General features: G+C 49.6%; 2 long non-coding RNA genes across 5 annotated transcripts; one reads left to right on the top strand and one right to left on the bottom strand.

Annotated features, from left to right (window-relative positions):
• The first annotated feature begins 2205 nt into the window (after positions 1-2205).
• LOC109502333 lies at positions 2206-14963 on the top strand. 3 transcript variants are annotated; one of them, XR_002160890.3, is made up of 5 exons: positions 2206-2402; positions 2717-3178; positions 5909-6044; positions 12136-12236; positions 13577-14963. It is a non-coding gene; the product is annotated as an uncharacterized LOC109502333 (long non-coding RNA). The 3 variants fall into 3 exon arrangements; XR_002160892.3 differs by having other exon boundaries at positions 2214-2402; positions 2942-3178; XR_002744497.2 differs by having other exon boundaries at positions 2208-3178.
• Positions 11121-12916, bottom strand: LOC109502335. Of its 2 annotated transcripts, XR_006584296.1 has the most exons (3): positions 12808-12916; positions 12394-12531; positions 11121-12210 (listed from the first exon to the last, which is right to left on the bottom strand). It is a non-coding gene; the product is annotated as an uncharacterized LOC109502335 (long non-coding RNA). The 2 variants fall into 2 exon arrangements; XR_002160895.2 differs by lacking the exon at positions 11121-12210 and having other exon boundaries at positions 12231-12531.
• Positions 14964-24539: the final 9576 nt, after the last annotated feature.

The following is a 24539-nucleotide window of genomic DNA, read 5'->3' on the forward strand; positions in this document are numbered from 1 at the left end:
TTAGAACAGAGCCTGGTAAACAGGGCCAGGACTAGGGGGAGGGGCTTCGGGGGCCAAAGTCAAGGACGCGTTCACCCCGTGCTTGCTGGCCTCTTTCGATTTTGTTTTTGTTTTTATTTTTTATTTATTTATTTTTTTTCTCTTTCGATTTTGTACCCGAGCTGTCTGTCTCATTTCAGCCTTGTCCCCAGCCCTGCTGGCAAATGGGTATTGGCCACTGCTATTACCAACAGGAAGTCCCCTGCTCCTCCTGTCCTCCCCGTCCCCCGGCAGAGGCCACTGTCAGTGGGCCTGGGTCTCACCACGGGCATGGCGTGCCCCCTCCTGGGTCTCATTCTTTCATCGGTCAGCTGGAGATGACATCAGCCTAGACATCCGTGACCTCGCCACCAGCCCCGGAGGGTGGTTGTGAGCCCGCAACACAGAATGGGTGCACAGGCCGCTGCAAAACGGTAAAGTGCGAGGCGATCAGGAGGTGTTAGCGTTCATTCGAATGCCCCCTTCTGTCTCTGTCATTCATCGAGAGGTCGCACCTGAACTTGGACCCGCGCATGGCTTCAGACCGTACCCCCCTCAGAGAAATGAGTTCCATATGGCTAAACCCTGGGGTAGGAAGGCACACGCTGTGTTTTATTTATCCTAAAAGCGACATTTGAAAAACTCTCACCCCTGGCCTTCTCCAAATCTGGCATCCCAGGCTCAGGCTGGTACCGCGTGGGCTCATTTTGGTCTTCGAAGAGCCTATTGTGATTTTACAGGAAGGCAGAGATGAGACACGGTTGAAGACCTACTCTGGGCCAGGCGGTGTGCTGAGCGCTTTTGATAAACCCTTCGTAATCCTTACAAATCTGCAAAACAGATGCTGTTATCTTCAGCGCACCGGCGTGGAAATGGGGGCCGAGAGAGGTGACGGAGCCTGCTTGGTGTCACACGGTCAGTCAACGGGAGGGCTAAGGTTTGCACTTGGCTCCGGTCACGTCCCGGAGTGAGGGAGCCTGGGGGTTAATCTTGTGGGCTTGGGGCTCCCACAGGTTGAATACCAGCTCCTTCCTGACCTGTTGGGTGAATTTGGGCAAGCTCCTCTAAATTCTTGGTTAATTGAAAAAAATTAATCCTTGGGGCGCCTGGGTGGCTCAGTCGCTTAAGCGTCTGACTTCCGCTCGGGTCATGAGCTCTCGGTCCGGGAGTTCGAGCCGCGTGTCGGGCTCTGTGCTGACAGCTCAGAACCTGGAACCTGCTTCGGATTCCGTGTCTGTCTCTCTCTGCCCCTCCCCACCCCCGTGCGCACGCGCTCTCTCTCTCTCTCTCTGAAAAATAAACTTAAAAAAAATTTAAAATAAAACATTAATCCTTAAATAAACGAACTACTCTTAGTCAATCCTCGGTTTTTTCTTCTGTGGAAACAGTGGTGGCAACATTTACCTCGTGAGGTCAAAGTGAACACTCACTCACTTATTCCCGTGCTTCTCACAGCCCCTAACCCAGAATAAGGACACAGCAATCTGGGTTACTATGCTAGGATGAGGAAGGTGGCTAAGGAAATGCCCTCTTAGTGGAGGGGGTACATACATTTTCTGAGGGCTACAGAAGTGATCCAAGGATCCAGCCTCTCCCACCCGCGCCGGAGGAAGACAGTGCTGCTCCTGCTGGCTCGGCGTCTCCCACACCCCCCTTCTCCCTCGGAGCCCCTCGCCAGCTCTGTTCCAGACCGGGCGCTGGCGGGCATTCTTCGCGTGTTCTATCACCTGAGAACATTAGCCAGTGCCTAGGTTGTCTTCGTTCTTTCGGCTGTAGTGCCCTAGGGCCTGGGCATGACGGGGAGGGCTGGGTCTGGATGTGTGTGTGTGTGTGTGTGTGTGTGAGAGAGAGAGAGAGAGAGAAGGAATGTGAGCCAGAGCACTGAGGGCTTGTGTGTGTCTGAAGACAGGAAAGGACTGGATATTAGGCAGGGAGGGCGAGCGTGTGTGTCTGTGAGCGACCGAGCAGCCGTGCGACCCATGTGTCGCTGTCAGTGTGTGCTGAGGTCTGCATCTGAGTAGGGATGATGGGGCAGGATGTCTTTCATCTCCTGTGAATCTGGTGGGGAGGCCGCTGTCCCAGCCACCGGAATGTAGAACAGAGCAGTGGGGGGGGGGGGGGGGGAGGAAGTCCTCTTTATATCGGGACAGGAAGTCTCTTTACTGAGAGCTTGTAGGTAGCCATGGGCACCAGGAGGTGGGTGATGTGGCCTGACCTCATGACCCCTTTCCCATTGTGAGAACAAGAAAGGGAAAACAAAAGCAGTGTTTGCACGAGGGATACTGGGACCCAAGTGGCTACGGGATCGTGGGACCAAGTGGCCATGGGATTCCCCACTTGGGACGGCCCTGGGGGATGATCTAGAGAGGATACACTTCTTCCATGTAAGAGGCAGATCTGAGGTCCGGAGCGGGGAAAGTCATTTACCTCCGATCACATAGACTTGACCTTGAGCCCTACAGGGGCCTCAGGGGCTTGGACTAGAAAAAGGGAGAAAGCCATGGCTGGTTAAGGATTGAGTGGCTGTGTGAGTAGAAAGGGTGGAGGTGGCCAGGGAGGCAATGGTGAAGGGCCTAGATGTGGTCCCACGTCCCCCACCCACCCCTCTGGTGTTTTGGGGGTGGGGTTGTTAAAAGGTCTGGGAGAAAAAGACCAGCACTTAACCCCTTAGTGGCTGGAGCTGTGCGTCCGTGTCCAGCCCTCTGCAGCATCCGGAAGGAGTCGGAGAGATGCTTGTGGCAGGGAACAGAGGACAAACGGGACATTGAAGTGACAGCCCAGCAGAGCAAATGAGGCCAAAGTAGCGGAGGAAGGTCCATGTGGGGCTTCACCTGAGGGGACACTGGGTAGCCACCTGCCCTCCAGAGCAACCCGAGGGCTGAGGCTTGAGCAGTGCGGCACAGTGACTAGTTACCCAACCCAGCTTCCCTCTAGGTCAGGCTGGCCTCATCCCCGAGACCCTCACCAGACCCTACGCTGGTCCTATTTGTGCCTGAGACAATCTTTCTGAAAGCTCTGCTCTTGCGTTTGAGCCGCTCATTCTGGATCCTGAGCTCCTGACTCCCTGACTCATTTGGGACATGCCTCGGCCACTCCTGGATTTGGTGCTTGTTCTCAGCTATGCGGATTTCTCCCACCCTGGTCCCCGTCACTGTTTAAGGTAGGGATTTCTGCAACGGTCCCTCAGAGGGTGCCTTGTTGGGCCCCTTCTGGCCTTGCCTCGAGGGAGGTAAGCTCAACGGAAGCTGCGTTTTGGAGCTCCGGTCCTGCCCAGAGTGGGGGGTGCAGGCTGCGGGGAGCTGTCTGCAGGCAGTTCGGGGTGGGAGAGAGAGAGACTCTCGGGATAGGTCTGAGGGGCCATGTCCCGCCTGTTGCAAGAGGTGGGGGAGGATGACGAGTCCCGGGAGGGAGACGGCAGTGTGCGTGGCTCGTGTGTGCACATGTGTGTGCGCTTGCCCGTGTGTGTGTCCGATTAGACGCGGGGAGCGGTCAGCATGACAGAAGTCGAGAGAGCCAGGTGAGGTCTGAGAGAGAGAGAGAGAGAGAGAGAGAGAGAGAGAGAGAGAGAAAACAGGGAAGTTGAGGCTTCAGTATACACATGCTGGTCCTCCCAGATGGCTCCTTTGCAGTGGGAAGTAAAACAGGCGTCTTACTTGGGGATCATCTGCGAACACATCATCAGCTAAGAGGAAATGTCAGTTCAGATCCTCTGAGAGGCAGATGCCAAGTTCAAGAGCTTTATTGGGGAAAGGCTTGTGAAGGATACAGGGGAGAGAGCAGCCTACTAGGCACGGGGAGCCTGCAGACGTGACTCAGTTCTGTCACTTGGGAAAACAGAGGGGGAGGAAGGTGAGGGGTGGCAAGAAGGTTTCAGACCGCACCTCACTTCTAAGAAAGTTTTGGCCAGGCTGGTGTAGCAGTTCCGGAGCCAAGTCACTCCTGGGGGAGCCCTGAATTTGGGGTCGCTGGGCACTAGCACCCCTGCAACGCCCAGTCCTGGGCTGCCTCTGGTTGGGTGGGCGGGCTCTAGCACCCCTGCAACGCCCAGTCATGGGCTGCATCTGGTAAAGTGGGCGGGCTCTAGCACCCCTGCAATGCCCAGTCATGGGCTGCCTCTGGTAGGGTGGGCGGGCTCTAGCACCCTGCAACGCCCAGTCATGGGCTGCCTCTGGTAGGGTGGGCGGGTTCTAGCACCCCTGCAACGCCCAGTCATGGGCTGCCTCTGGTAGGGTGGGCGGGTTCTAGCACCCCTGCAACGCCCAGTAATGGGCTGCCTCTGGTTGGGTGGGCGGGCACCAGCCCCTCCGCTCACCTACTGCTGACAATTTATCCAGACCTTGGATAAATTAATGAAAAAAAAAAAAAAAGGCTTCAACCACTGAGTACTTGTACTAACACCTTCCAACTGGTGAACATTACAACAGCTCTAATTTTCTATGACAATTTATCAGAGAAGGATTGTTATTATTTCCATTTTCCATAAGATGGAATCGAAACTCAGAGACGTTAAGTAACTTTCTCCGAGCGTATCAGAGTCCAGTCCGAAGGCAGAAGCCACACAGGAATTGGAATAGGGAAAGTCTTATATAAAGAATTGCAAAGTGACAGGAAATCTTAACTACTAAGGGGTAAAGATAACACTAAAGGAAGGCAGAAACGGAGTCTCTACCTCTAGGCTTGAGGCAGGGTACCTGTGAAATAATAAGAAATAGATATATTGCTCTTTGCCCCCAGATCCTGACACCGAACTCCTAAAAACTCTTGCAATTTCGTGAGAAATGGAGGCGATAGGAGCCACTGCCACACAACTACTAACTCCTTTGGATTTTCCGGGTGACAGGAGTGTGTTTTGTTCTAATGATACAGTCCTTGGTGGGCTCCTGCATGGGTCCCGGTCACCAGAAAGACCAAGCATGATTCGAAGCTTGGAATTCTCAGCCCCTTGCCCTACGCGCCAGGGAGGGTCAAAGGGTTGGAGATTGAGTAAAGCTTGATCATGCCTATGGGCTGAAGTCTCCCTAAAAATTCCTAAACTATGGGGTTTGGAGAACTTCCTGGTTGGTGAACACATCCACGTGTGAAGACGGTGGCATACCCCAACCCCACTGGGACAAAAGATGCTGTGCTCGAGACCCTTCCAGATCTCACCCAGATCTCACCTCTTCATCTGGCTGTTCATCTGTATCCCTCATGATATCTTTTATAACCAACCAGTAAATATAAGTAAGGGTTTCCCTGAGCTCCGTGAGCCCTCATAGCACATGATCAAACCTGCACAAGGGGTTTTGGGAGTCCCCCATTTATAGCCAGTTACTCAGACGTATGGGCGACAACTTGGGACTTACGGCTGGCATCTGGTCACAGGCAGTCTTGTGGGAGAATTGGGAAAACCCCTACACGCTTGGTGCCAGAAGTGTTGTGAATAGATGAACACAGTTATGCAAGGAAGGAACAGATTTGGGACAGGACCCCGGTCCCCCCGGCTGAGATTCAGACCTCTCTGGAGCGGGTGTGGCTGCACTCTGCTGGATGGTGGAGAGGTCTATTGAGGCGCCTCCAGTGACACCAGCCCCTGGGGTGCAGACAACACTCTCTGGGGATCTGTCTTCTGGCGTGTGACTGAGACCCCTGGAAGCTGCTCCCCAGAGGGCTGCTGTTTGCTGAGAAGCTGCCTTTTGGGGTGCCAGTGAAACTTGCTGAGGTGTGGGCACCAGTGGGACTGCTGGGTGTTTTTTCCATGCCGGCTGCTCTTCACCCCAGGAGCAAAAAAAAAAAAAAAAAAAAACAAAAAAACAAAAAAAAAACCGGCAAACCAATGGAGCCGGGAAGACCAGAGCCTTCTTCGTGTGTGTGTGTGTGTGTGTGTGTGTGTGTGTGTGTGTCCCTCTAGCGCCCTCTACTGACAAGGCCTAGCATTCCACCCGCTGGCAGAGGAGAACTGCTCCCAGGGTCCCGCACCGCCATCACGAAGCCGGCCAATGAGGGTGAGTCCGGGGCTGAGAGGCAACACATTGACTACTGGCACAGTAAGTATTACAATCGATTAAAACCCAGGTTTCTCTGACACCAAAGCCCGAATTCTGTCCACGCTAACACTGGCCGTTTGGGGACCTTAAGTCTTTCCATCCCTAAATTGTCATCAACAATGCTTGCCTCGTAGGGATGCCGTGCGCATTAAAATGAGAAAAGGTACATATGGGCCTGGGATATTATAGCAGTTCGCTGAGACTTAGAGGCCCACTAGCCTGCCTATTTATAGAATTGCACGCCCTTAACACGGTTAAGAGACTTAAAACATAACCCCCCCCCTTTTTCCCCCTAATTTTGCAGATGACAAAACTGAGGTATTGAGAGAAATGCCACCTGTCAATGGCAGAGCAAAAGTTAGGTCCTGGGCCTCCTGACACCCATTTGATTCCTTTTCTTACTCAACTTTGCCACCTAACATGTGATGTATTATTTTAGGGCTGAAGTCCGGGCGGTGGAGAGGGGGTGGGGGGCGGGGAGGGTGGTTTCGTATGAGATTCTTTCACATTGGCTGGCCTTGTACCCAGTTGCACAACCAGAGAACTTTCTTTTGTTTACAAGGAGAAAAAGCTTATTTTGACCCATTCGAGTTTTTCCTGAAAGATCAAAGTCAGAGCTTTTATTTCGTTGGGGAATCGGCGACACGTGACAAGCCAAGCTGATTAACACGTTAGCCTTCTGACGTGGAGAGGGCACACCGATATATTCCATTGCCATAAAAGTGTTCTTTCATTTCCATCCACAGTCTCCTGTTTTGCTTGGAGATCTGGGAACAATAGGCAGCCTGAGTCATCTGAGGAGGGGGCAGTCTTTCTCAGCTCCTCCGGGAGTTTCCGTTTGTGGGTTTACATGTTCTCTTTGTGTGTGTGTGTGCGTATGGGGGGGGGCACTCATAAGCATGGTTTCGGTTGTGTCCTCCAGACTGAAAATTCCCAAGTCCTCGTCCTCGGGGCACAGTTGAAGGTCATACGTCTCTGACCACCTTCGGAACCCTGGATCTAATGCCCGCTGGGCGTGTCCACGGGCAAGGCTCCAGGCAGCTCAAACTGTCCCTCCCACCACGAGCTCAGCATCACCTTCCAGATCTGCTGCTGCCGCCTGGTCTCCTGGAGGGGCATCTCTATCCACCAGATGCTCCAGGCAGAGCATCCGCTTCATACTCTTTGGTCACCTCCCAGGGCACTTCGAGTTTTTATTCTAACTCCCTGTCAGGGACTACAGCCCTGCTTGAGCTGATCCCTGCTGACCCCTGTCACTCGTATTGTCCCGCTCTTCCTTTTACTCATTTCCTCCCCGCTTCAAGTACATCGAAGGCTTTCCTGCCCCAGAGCCTTGGTACAAGCTGTTTCCTCTGTCCGACGTACTCATCCCCAGATCCTCAGAGCCCGGAGCCCAGCCAGGGCTGGATTCAGTGTAGAGTTGGTTCTTGTTCGTCTGACCAGATAAAAGAGGTCCTCATATTTGAAATTAGTCACATACAATTAGTAAACTTAAAAATAAGGACTCTGGTTTCATAGTGAATGGTAGAAAAGGATGAAAAGTGTGATTGGAAATTATTCTGAAGAACGAACAAAAATTATCATCATGTTTATTTTGTTTTGCATTTAACAAAGTTTAGATTGCGTTGCCATCACATCTGAGAGGCTTAGGGTGAGTCAAGAACGAAGCGAATGTTGGTTCCTTTGGTACGGTTTTCCTGATACCATTGTACGCGAGCACAAAATGTGTTGTTTACTTCTGACTTTTGCAACGTGATCAAAAGGGTGATTTGTGTAAATAGAGTAAAAGGCGCATTAATTTTTCCTTGATCTTCACTTACGTTAGAAACACTCTCCTTCGGGACATCTATTGTGAGATCATCCTTTTCGATTTTCTTGGCTTTGGTGGCTAACTGGTCATTTATCACGGACTCTGCCTGTGGTTCACGCAGATCCTTAGATCACTTTCACTGACTTCGTGACACCTGACGTCTTTTGTACATTTCAGTATGACTTTGAAGGCCATTTGCATGGCACGTTCCTTGTGTTGTTAGAGGTGGCACATTTGACCGTAAAGGAGACGCGCTGTGCCCATCCCATCCACTTCTTTGTGGGTCGTAATTGTCAGTGTCAAACAGTGAGAGTCAGTGTGTGTGAGTGTGTGTGGTGCTGTATGAATGAGGGTACTTTTCTAGGTGGTGAGTCCGTTAGTGAATGTTTTCATGTCCGATCTTTGCTTCCCGACCTGACCTCGTAACTGTGGGAATTCTGGTCATAGACCCGCAGGCACTGATGACGTCCTGTAGAAGTCTGTTTCTCATAGCTTATACCTTCCCCGTGTCTATTGTCTAACATTCCTTATACCAGAACCCAGGGGACGTTATGGACCGTCTTTGTCTCCTGGGTCTAATAAATGTCCCTCGTGCTAAAGGTTGGCCAAGGGCCTTTGGACCATTCACAAGGGAGCCCTGGCCACCTGGGAAGGCCCAAGCCATCCTGTCTGGGGCATGCTTTTGTGGGACAAAGAACACGTCCTCTCTTTTTTGCCATTGCCTCTACGGGCCCCACTTTCTACAGAATCACAGAATGTTGGGACTGGGATAGACAACGTACTAGGCTCCAACCAACATTTATTAAGCATCTACCCTGTGCCTGGAATGTTTTCACGTGCTCTGACATTTGACCTTCACAGCTTTCCTGTGAAGTTGCTCTTTTTTTCATTCCCGATTTTCATTCCCATTTCGTGGGGCTCAGAGAAAGTAAGTCCCCTGTTTCTGGTCCCACAGCTGAGGACTGGAGACAGGATAAGGGCTGTTGTGTCCTACACTACTCAATTTACAAACGAGGAAACTGAGGCCCGGGGATGGGAAAGGACTTGCCTAGAGGCACATCAGCAGGGTAGTGGGGGGACCCGCCTAGGCACTGCCCATCTTCTCTGTCTTCTTCTACTTTACCTTTGTGCTCATACATTGTCCAGCTATTGTTTTAGGAAAGGAAAATCAATTTCATATGAAATTACTTAAAAACTTCCAGGCTCTTCCTTAGTTGCACAACCAAATGTTCCATTTTATTTACAGGCGTATTTTTAAAGCCTTTTTAGACTTCCAGTGATACATTTATTTCATTACTGAATTGGCAACATGTGACAGCTCAGAATTCATATGATTTATCAAACTTTCAACACGCTTTGACAAGGGGCCTCTATTGTATTGAGATTTCATTGTCCTGAAATAGCCATGAACGTTGATCTGTGATCAGACAGGAGAAGTGTCCCTCCAGAAGCCAGGTTTTCTGATTCCAAATCCAGTACCCAGACTTATACTCTTTATTAAAGAAAGTTATGCTTTTTACTGATTAACCTGATAGCTATTGTTAGATAGTACTTGCTCTGTGCCTGGCACTTTTAACTTTATTCTGCCTGTATTAACTCGCGGAATCCTTGGAACAAACCCACACCAGATATTATCACTCCTGTTCTACAAACAGAGGCTTTCACAAGGGCCCGTATTGATAATATTAAACATTCGCTTACATATCGTCCCGTTTTTGTAAAGGTTTATTTTCTACTTTTAGGCCCTGAATTGTCTACTCACCTTGTGGTCCTCTCATGTCCCAAGATATTATTAAAATACTGTGGGCTGATAACGCATGAGACATTCGTTAAGAGACTTTGAGTGCACCTGCCTAACAATGGCTTGCGAAGTAGGTGGTTCTGGTCTGGTTCAGTGGCAAACAAACAAAACAGAACAAAAGCACACACACACACACACACACACACGAAACAAAACAAAACAAAACAAATAACCCAAACCAGCCTCATCCCACCCTTCTGTGTCTCTTTCTCAGAATGCTGGCTTATGTCTTTAGGCTTGTTGCCTCATGGTTTAAACAGGGCCACCTCACCTTAAATAGTCCTCAAAGGGCTCTTTTCAAAGACAGGAGGCCAGGGGGCGCCTGGGCGGCTCAGTCGGTTGGGCGTCCGACTTCGGCTCAGGTCATGATCTCGCGGTCCGTGAGTTTGAGCCCCACGACGGGCTCTGTGCCGACCGCTCAGAGCCTGGAGCCTGTTTCGGATTCTGTGTCTCCTTCTCTCTCTGACCTTCCCCCATTCATGCTCTGTCTCTCTCTGTCTTAAGAATGAATAAATATTAAAAAAAAAATTTTAAAAGACAGGAGGCCAAGGGGCAGTCAGAAATGCCAGAGCAGCATCTCTCTATCAGGAGAGAACATCTTCCCCCAGAAACCCTCCAACAAATTTCTGTGTTACATATCCTTTTGTTGCACTCAGTCACATGGCCACTCCCAGCTGCAAGGAAGGGACCTTGTAGCTCTGGTCTCCGGTTGCTAATGTAGGACACTTCAGTTATTTAATTATTGTAACCAACTTAGGAAGCTGTCGAGTTAGGTGGAGAAGTTCAACGTCTAACTATGGTTACTTGGAACTTCGCGATGGCGTTATCCCGTGGTTTGAAAATGCATGGTGAATGAGGACGCTTCCTGCTATACGCAGCAACCACCTGCCCAGTGGGGTTTTCGTATGAGTGTGAGAACCACTTCTTCCCCTGTCCTTGTCCCATAGTTTTTGTTAGTGGAAGAGCATAAGTAGCATAAAGGGGCCGCTGTGATGCACCCTAAGAACCCTGAGGCTGAAATGGATACAATGTTGTTTTAGAACATTAGGATCAGGATGGGATGAACCGCCTCGGAGACAGGACTTGTCCCAGGCCCGAGGAAGGAAAGCAGGTGTGTTAGGAGGATCTTAGCATGATCCTTGAGGGAGGGGTGACTGGGGGCCATCTCTTGGAACTTGGCCCTTCCGTCGTGGGAAAAGGCTGCACACATTGTTGGCCTCTCCTGGGAGCCCTCGTAGAGGGAGGCGTCTCTCCGCGGGCTCATCCTCAGAAACTGCCGAGCAGATGTGTGCTTTGGGGAGGTAAATGTTTCCCCTTGTGTCTTATTTTCAAAGATTAGCAGACAGGACCGTAAGATCTTGCCTGCCTGATTTCGAGGCCAATTAGCTGGTAGACCCCAGGGCTGCGTGCCCAGTGCTACCCAGTCTGCTTCTCTGATGGGCAGAGAAGTTTCTTTAGGGGACACCTCGTGGACATGGCAGAGACAGCAAAGTGTAGCACATTCTCCGGTAACGCCCGCCTTCTCACGCCTGGAAAGGACCCCAAGTGTAGCAGCTGGAGTAGAGCCATGCATGACAGGGAGTCAGGGCTTTGGCATTGACCCATCTGGCAGGTGCATGTCTGGAGCACCTACTCCGTGCAAGTGCTGTGCTAGCGGCCAGCCTCGAATCAGGCTTCCCACCTCCATGTTTAGTGTCCTTTGCTCCATGCACGGGAAAGCAAGAAAGCTGATTAAGGAGGAGGACATTCTACATGCAAGGCATTGTGGTGTGATCTACTTTATTGGTCAAGAAAAGGAAAATCAAAAGCATAAGGTCCGCGTGCAGGGTCATGAAGGTGGGGAGGTGGGGAGGTCAGGGATCAGACCCAGAGGAGTCTGCCTCCAAAGCCCACCCTCTTCTGCCTTTACTCCATAAGCGTAGACTTATTTTGAGGATACTGGGATGTGCTTAAGGGTTTAGACAGGGAGAGCCATGGTTAGGTTTTCAATGCCAAGAAAACCCCTTGGAAATCTTCCCATGTGCAGCTTTAGAGGGGCTGGTGTGAGGCTGGTGTTTGGGAGATCTGAAGGAGGCCGTGTATTTAGGGCACAAGGGATGAGGAGGAGACAGGGTCATAGGACGGAGGACATAGAATCCCCAGAACTCTGTGGGGCCTGATTGGACACGGGGGTATGAGTGGGAGGAAGGTGTCAGGGTCTCAACCGATGCTTAGTGTTTTGAATAATAGCCCTATGATCAGCCCAGCATTCCATTCATATTATGCTTCCTACAAATGACATTGGCTTTTGCTAGGCACTGAATGTCACGTCTCCCCTGTCCGCTCTCCCCCCACCCCATTCATCACACATCCCCAGTGTGACAGTATTTGGAGCTGGGGCCTTTGGGAGGGGATTAGGGTCATGAGGGCAGGCTCTTCATAAATGGGATTAGTCCCCTTTTAAAAGGGAGTCCAAAGAGATGTCTTGTCCCTTCTACCAGGTGAACCAAAGAATGGGCTCTCATCAGACACCAAATCTGCCAGGCCCTTGATCTTGGACTTCCCAGCCTCTGGAACTATGAGAGAGAAACGCCTGTTGTTTGTAAGTGACTCCATTGATGGCATTTTGTTCTAGCAGCCCCCACTGACTAAGAGAGCTTCTGCGCGCGTGAGCCCGGTCCGGCCATCCTGACTGGTGACCCTTTTGTCATGTGAGCCTTGCTGAGGGTGGTCCTCTTTTGCTCTATCCTCTTACCCACCTTCAGGGCCCTGGACGGCCGCTCTCACCACCTGCCCCCAACTTGACTGTGTTGGTTACGTTGACACTTCCTTCCGCGATGTCAACAACACCTCCCAAGCTTCCGTGGCTTAAAGTAATCCGTTTCTTTCTCCCTCACCTAAAAGTTCAACATAGGTGTGCTTAGTTGGTGGGTGACTTTCCACCAGGCGGTGAATCAGGACTGAGTTCCCTTCCCTCTTGTGGGTCTGCCAGCCTCTGGGACCCTGGAGGTCTATGTGTTCGGCCAAAGATGGGCAAGGAGAGGATGGAGAAGACACCTGACTCCTCCCACCACTTGGCGGTCACGTGTATCCTTGTGCTCATTCTCCATAGCGGCCCCCGGCCCCCACACCCACCTGGGGGCTCGAGCTCTGGCAAGACAGCCTCTACTTACGTGGCTGCTTCAGTTGACTCCACAGTACGGAAGGACAGGCACAGGTTTGGGCAGAGAGTAGCCATCTGGGCCACCCCTCCCCAGGACCATTTCCAGCTCTAACAGTGAGCACATAAAAGGCAACATGTCAAGTACCCTTTAAGGGGCTCGGGGCCTATGAACCCCATCACATTATGAAATCAGATACAGGAGTCACAAAACACTTGAGAAAAACCCTGTTGTGCACGTCAGGTTGAACCATATGGAAATGCCGTTTTGTAGATAAAAAAACAGCCGTGGGTTGGCAATTTCATATGAGTCAACCAAATATACTGGGGAAGTGTTTCCAAGACAGTTTTTCTTAGAACTCTCGCTCATAACTTTGGGAAAAGACTGCATGCTTTATACTCTGCTGGGAGACTCAAATATACTTTAGCCAATTACAAACTTTGAAAACGCCCATACTTAAGAAAATCCTGCATGGTTGAGTTTCTTTAATCAGTGATCTCCTAAGGAAGTGTTGTCTAATCAGTGATTTCCAGGTTAATTTGTGCATAGACTTCCCCAAATGCCTATTAAGCCCTCATAGAATTAGTCTTTTACCTTATACGCTTTGGGAAACTTTGCACGGAACACCCCAGGGAACCCACTAGTGAATCCTTTCATAAAGCGGAAAAGAAAGGGTCTTCCCTACAAAAATCCACACCGAGCACATTGGTGGAAATGATACGCATTTGCAGAGTGCGGAGTGATCGAGTGACGGAACCGTTCCCATCTCTCTGAGCCTTAGGTTTTTCCATCTGCAAAACTAAGACGACCAATGAAACGGAAGGGCCATTTGAAGAGCAGAGGACGGGGTGCAGATGAGGTCCCTTCCTCCTTCCGTGATCGTCCGTGAGATTCAAGAAGGCAGCCACCTGCCACGTAGAGGACACTCCGTTTCAGCAGCCACACGTGGGATTGCTTTGGTCCCGACGTGCAAACACGTTTCAGTCCAGCTTCTTGGGAGCTCACACGGATACTTGGGTCTGGCAGAGTTATTTTTATGGGTTCAAGAGAGAGGAAAATAAAGGGCAACATCCTCGTGTTGACACGAAATGGCCTCCCTGCGATTCTGGGCTGGAGGTGGGGGGCAGGGGCGGGGACTGAGGAAGCAGCCGAGCTAAAGAGTCCACATGGAACCACTTTTCCATGGTCTAATCTGGGAACCGGAACGCCTGAGCTTGGAATAGAGTTACGGCTCTGGTTAGAGAATGGATTCACTGGGGCCAGCGTGGCCTCTGGCAGGGGCTTGGACACATCTGTCCTTCCCCTGTCCTGACCTCCCTCTGGCAGCCGCATCTCCAGGGCTGGCAGAACCCCCAGAACGGATCTTTCTCCTGGCCCCCAGCAAGGCTCTTCACTTCCAAACATGTGGGACTGGTTTGGCCACGTGAGCCCGAGGCCCCTCTGCAAGGGGGGGCCTCGCTGGGACGGAGCTTTTTCCACCCTGCACACTTGTCACAGCACCTGGTCCTTCTGCGGGACCCCCACACTCAAGGCTCTTTCCAACACGAAGAGGGCGCAGGTCAGGGTCCCTACGCTGTGCCTGCTCTTCAGGTTGTTGGGGGGCTGGTGCCTTTCGTACGCCCTCCGGCCAGCAGCCCTGTAGGGCCTCCAGAGCCAGAAAGACCAGGTGTGAATCACGGCTTGGCCATGTCATCTTGGACAGGTACCCCAATCTCTTTGAACCTGGAGTTTCTTCATCTGTAGAATGGGGATAATTACGGTCATTTCGTCTGTCGTTCAGTGATCACACACTCGCGGAGGGGCATCACTCTGCACTCCAGGCACGGGACACACAAAGACGAACCGCAGTCGGTCTCTGCCTGAAGCAGGTGGTATTCTCCAGATAAAAAAAAGAATGTGAAAGGAAATGCCAGGCCTTAGGCTGGGCAGCCACAACACGATGGAGTGAAAATAACTGGGGCTTTAATGCAGACGTACGTATGCTGATTTCCAGCTCTGATGTTAAGTTGCTCTGTGACGTTGGGCAAGAGGTGCTTTCTCGTCCTCAGCTATCCCATCTGTACAGTGAGGAGGTTTAACTAGATGCCCTTTTTGTCTCTGATGCTCTATGATGGCGTGAAATCACCAGCCTAGAGGGCAAAAGAAGAAATAAATTAGGTGAATCGTCACTTGATGTCGTGTAACTAAGCCCAGTGGGTGCCGTGGCACTTCTAATTCTATTCCGGACATTGGGTCCAGCTTGGTACCGAGCTGTGGCGTTTCAGACTCTGCCCTCCCCCGTTTATAGAGTCCTAACTCTCTCTTTCCTCCTTTCCCCTTTCTCCCTTTATTGTTCAGCCCTTTATGGGTGTTTCCACCCTCTTTCTCTCCAGCTGCTTTCGGGGGGAATGTTTTTCCTGGACTCTTCCCCTCTGTCTTGCCCAGCAAAAACAGCTCCCTGCCCCCCACGGCTTCTCTCTCCCCTAGTTCACCCCTCTGCACAGCGTACCTGCCGAGTTCTGTGGTTCAAGTTGTGCAGATTGGTGTGGTAATCCTCAGATCGATCTTCTAGGTGGGTAAGATGGTTTGGCGTTGATTTAGCTGCATTTTGGGGATGAGAGAAGCAGAAGACGTCCATGCTGTTCCGCCATCTTGGCCCCTCTCCGGACATTATGTGTTGAAGACATGTCAAGGTGTCCTGGGTGTTCTTGAGGAAGACCCTGAGATTGGGCATCCAAAAGCCTTCGTAAATCTAATCCTACACCTGCCACTTATGGGCTGAGTGACTTTGAACCAATCAGTCAGTGTCTCTGAGCCTCCATTGCCCATTATTAAATTTAGGGCAAATGTACACTTTGCAGTGTTGTTGTAAGAATTAGAGATTGCAGAGGCACAGCAGAGCCTCACTCCATGGTCCTGTGATCCAGCAGACTGAGTCCCTGGAGAGCAGGCCTTGCATCTCGCCCACTGGTCTCTTCAGGGCCCAGCACGGGACTGGGCAGGGGAAGATCTTCAGTGAACATTTACTGAATGACTGAGTAGGTTTCATGTGCCGTGTTTTGTAACCTGGGCCTCAAACAAACATAGTTTCCTCTGTAGCAGGTGCTGAATAGCCAGGAAATGGAAAGAACTTTAGACCCAGGTACAGGCCTGAGACATGGCTTATATAGTATGGATTCTCCCTATTAATATGGAAGTCCTTGGGCAAGTTGTGGTACCTCCTGGTACCCTGGGACCCCAGTTGCCTCATATGCAAATTATCTTCCCTACGTTGCTGGGTTCCAAAGCGCTCCAAAGAAGTTGCGAGTGTGAAAGTACTCTGTCAACTCTGAAATGCCATCCACACGGAAATTGTTGTTGCCAGAAGCGTGGCTACAGAGCGCCACGAAGCTGTTGACATCTGCCATCTGGTGTTGGAAGGTCAGATGGTCCAGCACTCGGGCGTGTGAGCTTCTGGGATTTCACATGTGGGGAACATCATCAGGAGACACCATTTGCGCTCCCTTTGTCCCAGGGGAGCAAATTGCTTGGCTCACTGTCCGCATGATGTTAGCGGAGCATTTGAACAACACAACCAAGGCTTCCAGAGTATCCGAAAACAATGTTGACTTTTGTCCTGTACTGGAGAGTTTTCATAGCATCTTTACACCTGTTATCTCCTTCTTATCTTTATTTTTTATTTGAGAGAGAGAGAGAGAGAGCGAGCGAGAGGGAGCATGAGTGGGGGAGAGGGTCAGAAGGGGAAAGAGAGAATCTTAAGCAGGCTTCATGTTCAGCATAGAGCCTGATGCAGGGCTCGATCCCACGACCCTGACATCATGACCTGAGCTGAAATCAAGAGTCAGACACTCAACCGACCGAGGCACCCAGGCGCCCCTCTCCTTCTTTTAATCTTCTGAGTGATTCTGGGACGTTGGTGCTGTTCCTATTTTATAGATGAGGAGAATGAAGCCCAGAAAGGCACAGAAAAGTGCCGAAGGATATGGGGTAGTTAGAGGGCAGAGCACCCCATGCTCTCTGATCCTAGGTCTGACACCTACCCCATCCTTTTACTTTCCATGAAGAAAACGTTCTTCAAATCACCCGGGGAACAGAAAGTCTTGTACCTGATTTGTCTTGCTGTTCCCCAAGGAACTTAGCCTTCGTTGAGAGCATAATAGGTATTCAGTGTTAGAATTGTGGCCTCGAAGAACGTGGCTTTTGGCCTCAGGCAGATCTGTATTCACATACCGCTCAGCAACTTGTTAGCTGTGTCATCTTGGGCAAGGCACTTTGTTCTCTGGTCTTCACATCTGCAAGGTGGTGAGCATCGGGCTGGGCTGTTGCTTTGGTGGAGAGAGCATACACAGTGTGCTGAGTACTGGGGCTGACGCATATTAGGTATCTAATGAATGCACGGCTCTGTAATTGACAAAAGCTTAAAAGACTGGCCTTTCAACTCTTTCACTTGCGTGGGACAAATGAAGGGTGATCTTGAGAACTCACTTTAACTGCTCCCCTTTTCCCTGGCACACATTTAGTTTTAAAATCCACGCGTGCAGAGGAGGTGAGGGGACCCACGTGCCTCTGATTCATTCACGCCTAAGTCAGCAGGCGTTGTGCGGTCAGACGCCTTCGCTAGGCTGCCTCCTCTGTGGCCTCACCCTCCTTGGCCTGCAGAGACAGAGGTGTCCTTTGCCTCTAATCCAGGGGAGCTCCCACACGGCGTCCAAAACAGGGGACTTGCCCAAACTCACCCAGACTGAGGAAGGTGAAACCTCTGCTCATTCTCGGTGCAAAGTACCCTGATACCTCGGGCGGCTGGCAGCTAGGTACCGGGTGTACAAACGGTATGGTCCTCTGTGTCAAATGGGGTTTCACAAAGGAATGATTAGTGTACCCATTTTACAGATGGGGAAACAGGCCCAGAGAGCCATTTATTGAGCTTGTATCATGTGGCACGTACCATGCTAGGTGTTATGAGGGATACGGAGATGCAGAAACTGAGGCTCCAGGATACCGGGTGATTTGTTCAGAGGTCACGCTGTGCACTAGTTACTAAAAGTTAAGGTGCCCCAAGGGAGACCTTGGAATGCGGTCGCCAAAGCAGGATCAAAGTGGACTGGCCTCTCACACAGCAGTGTGCTCCAGAGGTGGGCCAGGGGAGCCAGAGTTCCTTCCAGTCTCGCTGTTGGAGTGTCACTTTGTACCTTCATTTGAAGATCTTTCCCCGCCACCACCACATCTGCGCTCCGGTCCCAGGGAAGGTGGAGAGAGAGGAAGTAGAGAGAAGCGACTACATTTCCCAGGCTCCCTTGCAGCCAGTTCCGCTTTATTGGTGAGGCACAGCTGGCTGCAAGGGAGCCTGGGAAATGTAGTCACTAGCCTGGTGACTGTTCGCCCAGCCCAAACTCAGAGAGTGGAGGTGTCATATTCATACCTGTCTAGCCCTCCCTGGTGCCAACAGTGAGTGGCAGGGCTGGGTTTGGAACACACATCTGTCTGCTCTTTCCATCTCTCTCTGGCTCTTGGGGAACGGGGCGGCTTCCTTCCCCGGACGTCTGCTACTCTCTAGTATTCTAACCATCTTGGCCCATTTAGTCAGACACCTACCAACGTTAGCACGATAGGCAGGCACTTGCGTTGTGCAAGCATACGTTGCTTTCACACGTTGTTTCAATTAGTCTTCAATCAGACTGAAAGTCTGTGTGTAGAAATGTTGCAAGGGGTCGGTTGATCTGACATGCTCAGTGGCCCTGGGTGTGAGGGTCTGACATTTCAGCTTCCCAGCTCGTCCCTGTATAGCTCGGTGCTTAAGAGGTTGGGGTCCACATATTCCCTTCAAAATAAAGTATGGTACTTTCAAGACGGATGGACAATCGTCCAGCCGTTACAAAGAACAGGGCAGATGTTTATACACTGACCTGGAAGGATTGCCCAGCCGTATCGGTCAGTGGAAAATGAAAGGTACAGAACACCATCTACAGTGTGCTACAGGTGGGCAAGCATCACCTATTTGCCTCTGTTAGAGGAAAAGACCTCTTGGAAGATCTGAAACGAATGATAACAGGGAACGAGACGCAGAAAGACCAGGAGCAAGACAAACGTACCCATTCTGTACATATCTTTGTACCCGTTGAATGTGGTACCATGCGAACATATTTCCTGTTTTTAAAAAAGGTAAAAACAAAAATAAAAACCAGGGGCGCCTGCGTGGCTCAGTTGAGCATCCGACTTCTGTTCGGGTCATGATCTCACGGTTTGTGAGTTCGAGCTCTGCATTGGGCTCTGTGCTGATGGCTCAGAGCCTGGAGCCTGCTTCGGATTCTGAGTGTGTGTCTCTCTCTCTGCTCCTCCCCTGCGCGCTCTGTCTCAAAATAAATAAACATTAAAAAAAATAAATAAAAAATAAAAACCAGATTTTGGGGTATGGGGAGATAACTAGATGACCCTGGGGATGTGCCTCAACCTCTTTGGCGCTCTGGTTTTTTGATTGGTCAAATGGGGAATAAGAATCACAATGCAGATCTGCCTCACATGAGGATCAAATGCGGTAATGGCCATGAAGGGCCTACACAAAGCAGGACAAGTCACTTGTGCATGGTAAGCATGAACTATCATCATTATAGTTCCTTATTGGGAGGAACTGTCTCAAGGAATGTCAATCAGGTTTGGGTATTCTCTCTGGCCTTAAGAGTGCTCTTGGCGAGGTGGAAGGAATCTTCATTCCTGCTGTCCTTGAGAAGTCCTCTTTTGGAAACTAACACAAGGAAGTTGGAAAGGCACCCAAATGCTGATCTTCCTGGTTCAGGAAAACTAGAATCTGGGAGAGGATTGTCCATCCCTGGACAGTGCAGGCCCTGATAGCATCTGGACCCCTACTGACCTTTGGAGACACCAAGATCATTCGTTGAAGCCCCTCCTTAGATGTGTGGAGTGACAGGGCCAAGAACAGCCCAAATTCGCACAACAAATTAGTGACAATGCTGGGCCTGGAGCCCTGGTTTCTCTCTAAACTTCCTAGGAATGCTGCCAGGTTAAGCCTACTGCTCTAACCCATACTGAGCGACGTGCCTTACAGGAGTTTGTTCTGACCCATTCACTCTGCAGACATATTGAGCACCGCTGTGCATCAGGCCCGTGCAGAAGGCTAGGGGTAGGGATTCAACGATGGTTAGACCTCGTCCTCTTTCTGAGGGATAAGCCAGGGGGTGATGGTTGGAGGGGGTGGGAGGGAATAAGTTCCACTTGAGAGGGAAGAACAAGGTCTTGACCTCAGAGTGGGGCGAGTTCACGTGAGGATAGGAGAATCAGAGTTGCTGTGTAGTCATCCAGGTTCATCCATTCACTCCCTCGCTCTCGGAACTTTCTCTGGAGGAAGAAGGGATATAAATACATATTGATTACTCTTGTAGACACAATGCTTCAAGTTTTCACATACCTTATCTGATATAAAACAAATAAAGAGACCATCTAACATAGTGGAAAGATTCCAAACTAGACTGTCAGACAAATCCGGGTTTAAATCCACATTTTTAAGCCGTGGAACTTCAGAAAAAAAAAATCAGTTAACTTCTCTTAGCCTGCTTCCTTATCTGTCAAGTGGGGTTAATAATCAAAGAATTGCCACGAGAGTTGAAAGAGATGATGTTTGTAAATTATTCCACATATGGCTTGGCACAGAGGAGGCGTTAAATAAAAATGCCGGCTCTCTTCCCTTTCTGTATCATAGAGAACTTTTTTTAGAGATGAATAATTGCCTGTCATGGCTTCTAGAATTGGGCTCTATTTTCTGAAAAGTGAGTACTAATCTAGCATAACCCTCTTGACGCTTTGCTTGCCTAATCTTTCAGGATGGAAGGATGGGATGGCCTCTTTCCCTTCCATATTATTAAAGACATCCCACTGTAGCTGGACTTAATTCATAAGGCTACATTAAAGAAAACTCTGCCCTGGGAAGTGTGGCTGTCCTTTCTTGGGATTTGGACTTCTGTTTTCTCTGGAGCTGGAAGGCCAAAGCTGTGGAAGATCATGCCAGATTGGCCTTGGGCCCCACATGCCTACCTTCCTTAGAGTTCTCACCTGGGGCATTATAATGGGCTGAGTTGTGCCCTTTCTTGAGGATGTGTTGAAGTCATAACTCCAAGTATCTCGTAATGTGGCCTTATTTACAAAGAGGGTCATTGCAGACGTAATTAGTTAAGACGAGGCCACCGTAGAGCAGGGTTGGCCCTTAAATTTTTTTTTTTTCAACGTTTATTTATTTTTGGGACAGAGAGAGACAGAGCATGAACGGGGGAGGGGCAGAGAGAGAGGGAGACACAGAATCGGAAACAGGCTCCAGGCTCTGAGCCATCAGCCCAGAGCCCGACGCGGGGCTCGAACTCACGGACCGCGAGATCGTGACCTGGCTGAAGTCGGACGCTTAACCGACTGAGCCACCCAGGCGCCCCGGGTTGGCCCTTAATATAATGTGGCTGATGTTGTTATAAGAAGACCAGGTGAAGAGCATGCCATATGACAACAGAGGCAGAGATTGGAGAGCCTTATGTTTATAAGCCAAAGAAGGCCATGGAGTGATGGCCACCACCAGAAGCTGGGAAGAGGCACAAAAGGATTCTACAGGTTTCAGAGGGAGAATGGGGCTGTGGATGTCTGATTGTGGACTTCTAACCTGCAGAACTGTGACACAATACATATCTGTTGTTTCAAGTCACCCAGTTAGTGGTGCTTTGTTATGGTGGTCCCTAGGAAACTAATAAGGTATTAAATGAGTAGATATTCCCTCCGTATCTTCAAAGTTCAGAAACGGAACCCCCAAACTTCCTCATTTTTCCAGCACCAACAATGTAGTGTAGGACATAATAGAGGTAGCACATGCATCAGAGCAGTGGGAAAATGGATGGCTATGGCTGGGAGCAGTCCCACAGCTGCTGAAGGCAGTCTGCGCTTGAACTTGTGTCTCGATGCCTCGCCGACTGCTTGCTCCACCAGAATAATAACGATAGGTACGAGCGAGTTCCGGGTTGTGAGCCTGGGCTTTGGAGTCTCTCTGCCTCAGTTTTCTCCCTTGTGGTTTTTCGCCTAGACTAAAAATAAGCATTCAGTAAATGTTGGCTACTACTGTCACTGTTACCGTTGTCATAGTCTTGTGTCATACGTTAAGTGGCTCACACGTATGATTTCGGTTAATTCTTACAGTAGGTCTTGAGGTAAATGTTCCTAGTCCAGTTTTGCTGATAGGAGGCTGAGGGTTGGATGATTGGCCAAATCACAGAAATAGGAAGATGGCGGCTCTGGCCCACAAACCGGCCACGCAGCCTCTTGTTGACCCTTCGTTCACACTCCGCTTTGGGCCTCAGCATCCGCCACTCACTCCAGGATGGCCTTAGGCCCTCAATTTTCTGACTCAGCTGTACTGTGTGGCCAACCACAGGTTCTGCCTGGAAATGTCAGCTTTCCTCGATTAGTGTTTTATTCTTTGAAAATATCTCTCTTGCTAAAATACAGTGTTGAGCATGGTGGAATCACGACTTGCCTACAAATATAACGGGGATATGTGTGAAAGATGTTGTTTTCACTTACTAATTAATGATGGAACTAATGAGAGATTAAATGAGAATTTGACTTCCAGAAATTTAGAGTCTCTTTCAGACAAAATCCGTTTTGATCACTAGGACCAGGGATTATTTGCATTGCCATGGACCAGGGAACATTTACATTACTATTAGTTTGTTAGAAGTTAAGTTTTATCTCCCTGATAAGAGTTGTAAAGTAGCTGAATCAATAAAAAACAATCAAAGGTGTGTAGAATCTGGTAGTTCTTGGACCACTAGACGATGCTCAGTAAAATACCCAGTAAAATTACTGTAAAAATACCCAGTAATCTCTTTTGCCCATTTTCAGTCTTGGAAAGAATTTCTTGATACTTTTTTTCTTTTTAATGTGTGTAAAGCAAAAGAGTTTCTATCCATGAGATATACAGAACTCCTATAAATTACTAAGAGACAGCTGACCCCAAAGAAAAATGGGCCAAGGAAGTTAAACATTCAGTTTATAACATAGCCAATAAAAATGAGAAGATGCTTAGCCTCATTAGTAATCAAACAAATGCAAATTAAAACTATAATAAGATACTTTTGTATGCCCACTCAGATAAAATTGGTAAAAATTTAAAAGTCAAGCATTAAAGGGGCACCTGGGTGGCTCAGTTGGTTAAGCATCTGACTTCGGCTCAGGTCATGATCTCACGGTTCGTGGGTTCGAGCCCCGAGTCAGGCTCTGTGCTGACAGCTCAGAGCCTGGAGCCTGCTTCAGATTCTGTGTCTCCTTCTCTCTCTGCCCCTTCCCCACTTCCACTCTGTCTCTCAAAAACGAATAAACATTTAAAAAAATTAAAAAAAAAAAAAACCCAAGCATCAGCGAGAATACAGAGTCCCGGTCATTCTTACATGATAAGAGTTTAAATTGGTAAAATCACTTTGGAAAAAAAAAATTCAGCAATACAGCTGATAAAGTTGAAGATGTGTATGCCCTATGAGAAGAGAATCTACTTGTACATTTCCCGGAGAAATTCCCAGACATGTACATAGACAGACCCGTGCAACAATGGTTGCGGCAGCCTTATCGGTAATGACAAGTCATTGGGAATGACCTAAATGTCCACCCTCAGGAGGATGGATAAAACAAGTTGTGTTGTGTGTCTGTATTCATACAATGGAATACACACTGCCTTAAAATGAAGTTGAGTTACACACATCAAATGAGGATAAATCTCAAAAACCATGTTGAGTGTAAGGAGCAGGTTGTAGAAGAACCAATGTAACTCGCGAAAATGTTAAAACCTACTAGACCAGGATTCCTGTCTTACTAGCACCTGTGTGATAGGAGTGTAAGAGTACGGAAGGGAATGTTACCCGCAAGCTTCAGGACAGCGGTTTCCTCTGGGAGGCAGGGAAGGGAATGAGATGAGGGAGGGTGGCCTCAACTGCACCTGCAATACTTACATAATAAGTTTGTATTTCATTTCCCTTTGGTTTAAAAGTCCAGAAAATAAAGCTTTTCCACGCGTAGTTAGAAAAAGTTGCATTGCTCTAAAGAACTTCTTAAAAAAAACCTAAGAAACAAATGCAATGGGTTGGTCCTTGGGAGAGTCAGTGCAGTGAGCATTATTCACTGGAAATCAGGTAGTCATTTAAGTGCAGAGGAAGCCACTGAAAGGCTGTTAGTTGAGGAGTGCTCCCAGTCTTGGCTGGCAAGGGCTTTGGGGACTTGTCCCCTTCCCCCATTTCCATCCGCCTCTGCCCATCCCAGCCTTAGTTTTCCTCCAGTTACTTCACACTTCTGGTAGGTTCCCAGTTACATCATGCCACTTCACAGCTCGGTGCAATTGCTCATGGTTTCCTCTGCCTGGAACATTCTTCCTCCCACTTTCTTTCTGGCTGATCTTCCTTCCAGAGCCCGCTAAGGCAGTGCTCTCTCTTAAGAGGATGCCCTTGTTCCCTCGGGATGAGTTAGGGTCCCCTCTGAACTCCCTGAGATCCTTTGATTTTGTGCCATAGCCATAGCTAATCTTTGTCTTCCCAGCCCCCCGGGGGAGTCCCTGGGTCGTAGTGTTTAGGAGAGGGAAATGCTGTTTGAGCAAGAGAGTGTCAACTGGGTGTTTGCTCAAGGCCCTCAAGGCACTACGGGTGTTCAATAATGGCTCACGTGGTCATACGGCAGCATTTGGAAGACTTGGCCGAGACCTTGGAAAGGGGGTAGGCTGGGGTGGAGGGGAGGAGTGA

Source organism: Felis catus, chromosome C1, assembly GCF_018350175.1.
Source record: "Felis catus isolate Fca126 chromosome C1, F.catus_Fca126_mat1.0, whole genome shotgun sequence".
NCBI classification, from domain to species: domain Eukaryota; kingdom Metazoa; phylum Chordata; class Mammalia; order Carnivora; family Felidae; genus Felis; species Felis catus.